Raw genomic sequence first — 5272 nt, 5'->3', positions numbered from 1 at the left:
ATAATGAATAAAGATGGAGAAAGCGAGGGAGATAAACGATCGGGAACAAGACAGGGAAAAAGAAGAGAAGGGGAGATGGTAGGGATACAGGAAGGGGGAGGGTAACTAGGTGGGGGGTAGGACAGCAGTAGGGAAGGAAAAGAGTAGTGAGGGGGATGGAGAGAGGGGTAGGGGAGAGCCCAGAAAGGAATTAGCACCGATAGTATTAACTCAGTTGTTGTTGTTGTTTAATGGTGCTTAAAGGCCATCATCCACTAAAATTTGCATTAGGCCAAACAAAACAATTAACCCTCTTGTGCATGCATAAGTTTCAGTAAGTTTCACGGCACACGATTTTACCCAACTGGCCGCCCACCTAGCCCGCCCGTGCGCTGCTGAAAACATATTCTCGTCTTATTTTCGCCACCCAAACCTCAATATACTCCATGAAACCTATATCATCTTATTTGTCAATGTTTGTTCTAGATGATAAGCAAAAAAAACACGAATAAAACTTCATTAGCCGGCCCTGAATTTGCAACGTCAATCTCACTTCCGGACATCACCATTCGAATGCTATCCATCGTACAGAAAAATGTTATTAGAAGTTTTGATAGAGAATCTCATCAGCTTTCTAATGAAAAATATAATACGATTTGTAGTTTTCGAGAAAATAGCCAAAAGCTGAAAACCATAAAAAAAAAAAAAAAAGATTTTTGTACAGGGAACTCTACTGCAAAACTTTTCTAGCACACTGTACAATATGTTGGGCAGTGCCCGCCGCCGCTGCGGCGTCCTGTGTATCTGGGATCAGTTGGGGAATAAACAGCATATTGTCAACGGCCTCTCTCTAGCATCCCACCTGGTGCAGTGAGTAGGATGGCTTCCCGGCCCCGCCTCGGTATTGCTGCTACATCCAGGGCTGCCCGCACACCTGGTGCAACACCCAGGGCCACTCCCCGTCGACATGCCCTTGTGCAGCAGGCCCAGCAGGTGCAGCAGATGTTGGCGGCCCAGCAGAGCGCCATCGCCTCCCTGCAGGGGGACCTCGCCCGTCGGAGGCCATCCTCGAGAGTCCCTGCTGCTGCTATGCCAGAGAAGTGCGAGGCTGAAATGTCATCTACTGCATTTCGCTCTTGGAGACGCTCTGTTGAGTGCTGGATCCAGTTGAACAGGTGGGCTGCCTCGGAGGCCGTGCTGCACATTCGCCTATGGTGCACACCGGGCCTACAATGCGCCCTGGATGCCAAGTTCAACATGTCTCAGTGGCAAGCCCTGTCGACAGCCACAGCCCTGGATTCTATTGAAAATTTAGTGCTACAGGGAATCAATCGAGCAGTGAACTGGTGTAAGTTTTTCAGTAAACGCCAAGCAGCCGGGGAGTCAGTAAGTGAGTTCTTCCTACAGTGTTCTCAAAGTGCCACCGACTGCAAGTTTCAGTGCCCACAGTGCCAGTGTGACCTGTTTGAGTATATGCTATTGCGCAGATTAATGAGTGGGTTATATAATTCCGTCTTGAAGTGAGAGGTGCTCCAGTTATGTGACTCATTTAGCAGTGTGGAGGAGTTGCGTAAGTTTTGTGTTGCATTTGAGTCCGCCACGAGGGACGCCGAGTTTGGCGGGAGTTTCGGGCGGGAAGTTGCAGCGGCCAAGCCCGACACACCGGTGCCAGACGTATCCCAGGAGGCCTTGGCGGCTGCTTCCCACCGTTCCCCCATCCCTGTGGGAAAAACCTGTGGTAACTGTTGCGGCTGCCACCCCCAAGGAAGTCTCACTGCCCTGCCAAGTCAGTTATGTGTCATAATCGTGGAAAACAGAGACATTTTAAGAAAGTGTGTAGAAGTGAAAGAAAAGATGTGGCTGCTGGTTCTGAGCCTGTAGCGGCCGTAACCCAGACCTCAGGGGCAGTGCTAGTGGCCGGTACAACCTCACAACCGCACCCCATGCTTAGTGTCTCAGTCTCATGCGATAGTGGGGGAACGACGTGTACAGTGATGGCCGTGGCCGATACTGGGGCCCAGGTGTGTGTTGCTGGCAGAGGGCTCCTTGGCTCTCTCTCTTTATGGCCTGCACAACTACAGCGTCAGGCTGGCCTGAGGGATGTCACCAACATGCCCCTACGCCTGCTGGGCTCTGCTGTGTGCACGATCTCCCACAGGGGCCTATCGTCCACCCAGGAAGTGTGTTCTGTCGATTCAACAAGACTCCTATTCATATCGTTGTCCACGTGCATTGACCTTGGACTGGTGCCCCAGGGCTTCCCACTGCACACTCAGATAGTGGCAGGTGCCTCCCAGGTGCCACCCGCTTACCAGCCTGACCCGGTGGGGGCACTGCCAAGGAGACCTAACACCATGCCCCTGCCACCATTGGAGGAGAATGACCAGCACCTGAAGGAATGGCTTCTCCGCCATTTCTCGTCATCTACATTCAACACAGACCGGCGGCCACTTCCTGTCATGGCAGGTGAGCCGCACTGCATCCACCTACTTCTTGATGCCATTCCCTTCGCATGCCACACCCCTGCTCCTGTGCCTCGCCACTGGGAGGTGGAGGTAAAGAGGCAGCTGGATGAAGATGTGCGTATGGGGGTTATAGAGCCAGTCCCTCCTGGGGAAGCTACTGTGTGGTGTGCAAGGATGGTCGTGGTGGCCAAGAAGTCTGGCCAGCCACAGCTCACTGTGGATTATCAGAAGCTGAATGCTGCTTCCCTCCGGGAGACACACCACACCCCCACATCCTTTGACATGGTGTCGGGAATCCCGTGCCAGTCCTTTAAGACGGTCGCTGACGCCCACTGGGGTTTCCATCAGGTGGAATTGGAAGAAGCCAGCCGCAAGCTCACCATCTTTATTACACCCTGGGGGCGCTATAGGTACCGGAGGACCCCAATGGGCCACTGCGCGGTTCCTGACGCATACTCTAAAAGGTTCGATGACGCTCTGGTGGAATTCAACGGAAGTTAAAGTGTGTGGACGACACCCTGCTATATGACGACAGCATGGAGAGGGCGTTCTGGCACATCTACGAGTTTCTGAAGGTGTGTGCCAGGAAGGGTGTCACACTGAAACCGGAGAAGTTTAGGTTCTGCCGTCGGGAATTTGAGTTTTTGGGGTTCCACGTAGGGTGGAACACCTACAAGCCCACAGACGAGCATCTGTCTATGGTTCAAGACTTTGGTATGCCAGCACACCCATCCCTGACTGACATCCGTTCCTGGTTTGGGCTTGTTAATCAGCTGGCACCATTCTTGGCCACAGCACCCAACATGGAACCCTTCCATGATCTGTTGAAGAAACCCCAGGGCAAAAGGATCTTCTGGGACGAGCTCCTACAGAGGAAGGTCCAGCAAGCTAAGGAGACGATCTGTCAGCTTGCCAAGGATGGGTTAGCATTTTACGACAAGGCCAGACCCATGGTCGCCATAACGGAGTACAGCAAGGAAGGCATCGGGTTCGTGATTCTTCAACAGTACTGTGAGTGTGTGTCGGCGGAGGCCCCCTTCTGTTGCAAGAGCGGGTGGCGCCTCGGGCTCTGCGGCAGCTGCCGCCTGTCAGCAGCAGAGTCAGGCTATGCCCCAGTGGAGGGTGAGGCCTTAGCGGTGGTGTGGTGCCTGTGGAAGGCGCAACTCTTACTGCTGGGATGTCCTAACTTGGTGCTTGTCACTGACCACCACCCCCTGGTGAAGCTTCTAGGGGATAGGGCGTTAAAGGGTATCGTGAACCCTAGGCTGTTCACCCTAAAAGAGAAGACATTACAGTTCAGGTTTACAGTCAGGTACCTCCCTGGGAAGTGCAACTGTGCAGCAGATTTTCTGTCTCGCTACCTCGCCCTGCGCACCAAACCTGACAGCGCAGACAAAGCTCTGACCATGGACCTGGAGGTGGCTACTGCAGCAGCTACCGTGGACACCCTCGCCGATGACGACTGCATCACTCTAGATGAAGCGTCGGTCACATGAGCTGCCACTGATGACCCAGTGTACCAGCTGTTAGTGGCTAAGGTCATGGCGGGAGACTGGCACCCACAGAGGTTGCAAGAGGTTGCCTGTCTTCACCAGTTCTACAGGGTCAGGGACAGGCTGTCAGTGTCACAAGGGCTGGTGACATACACGTTCGATCAAGGATCCGTCCGGCTGGCGATCCCCGAGCTTCTCCGTCAGCTTGTAGCCGCCCACCTCCACTCAGGCCACCAAGGGCTTGACTCGATGCTACGCAGGGCTCGTCAGACAGTCTACTGGCCTGGCATGGAAGGAGACCTCCAGCAGCTGAGGGATGCATGCTCAGCCTGCAATGCCCACGCCCCTTCCCAGGCCGCTGAGCCCCTCATTATCACCCCTGCACCAGAGTACCCATTCCAGTGCACTGTGGTTGACCTGTGTCAGCGAGAGGGCCAGCACTACCTAGTCTATGCTGACAGGCTTACAGGGTGATTGGAAGTTTGCCACCTCCCCAGCGGCACCTCCTCCAGCAAGCTCATGTCACATCTCCGCCACTTCTTCGCCCACTGGGGGGCACCAGAGGAAATTTCCACAGATGGTGGGACCAACCTAGTCAGCGAGGAGATGTGCGACTTCTTCAGGTGCTGAGGGGTCAAGATGCGCATCTCATCAGCCCACTACCCCCAGTCAAATGGCCGGGCGGAGGCAGCAGTTAAGTCAGCCAAGAGGCTGTTGCGCATGAACGTCAGCCCTGCTGGCACCCTCGATGCAGACAAGTTGTCAGTCGCCCTCCTTCAGTACTTGAACACACCCTTGTGAGGCATTGATAGGTCCCCGGTGCAACTCGCCACTGGCCGCCAGCTTCAAGATGACATCCCTACAGTTCAACAAAACTACAAGGTGGACAGGCACTGGCGGCAGGCCCTTCGCTGGAGAGAGGTGACCATGGCCCGGTACAGTGGTGAAATGGTCAAGCGCCAGGGGCCAGCTAGGGCTCTCAGGCCTCTCGCTCCAGGTACCCGGGTATGGGTACAGAATCAAATGACCAACGTCTGGGACAGGTGTGGGGTTGTTGTGGAGACACTGCCCCACTGCCAGTACACTATCAGACTGGATGGCAGTGGCCGTCTATGCTGGATATATTTTATTGACAATGTATGCTTACACTCATCTATTACAGCCAGAAATCCCCTGTTTTGTTACACCAAATGCCTTCCATGGATTGCCAGTTTAATTACAATGCCTATCCCCACATTTGATGTAAAAGGTTGAATTGAATTTATTTCGTTAATGCAATATGTCAGTGCCATATTATCAACTTGGGGGGGGGGAATGTACAATATGATGGGCAGT

At 53.8% G+C, this 5272-nt stretch overlaps 1 pseudogene; it reads left to right on the top strand.

The window, feature by feature from the left end:
- Nucleotides 1–858: 858 nt before the first annotated feature.
- LOC145391700 (uncharacterized) lies at nt 859–4411 on the top strand (annotated as a pseudogene).
- Nucleotides 4412–5272: the final 861 nt, after the last annotated feature.

Source organism: Coenobita brevimanus, chromosome 19 (assembly GCF_032717465.1).
Source record: "Coenobita brevimanus isolate Jiangsu-jjx chromosome 19, ASM3271746v2, whole genome shotgun sequence".
Classification (NCBI taxonomy): Eukaryota; Metazoa; Arthropoda; class Malacostraca; order Decapoda; family Coenobitidae; genus Coenobita; species Coenobita brevimanus.
This window is presented reverse-complemented; position numbering and strand designations above follow the sequence as displayed.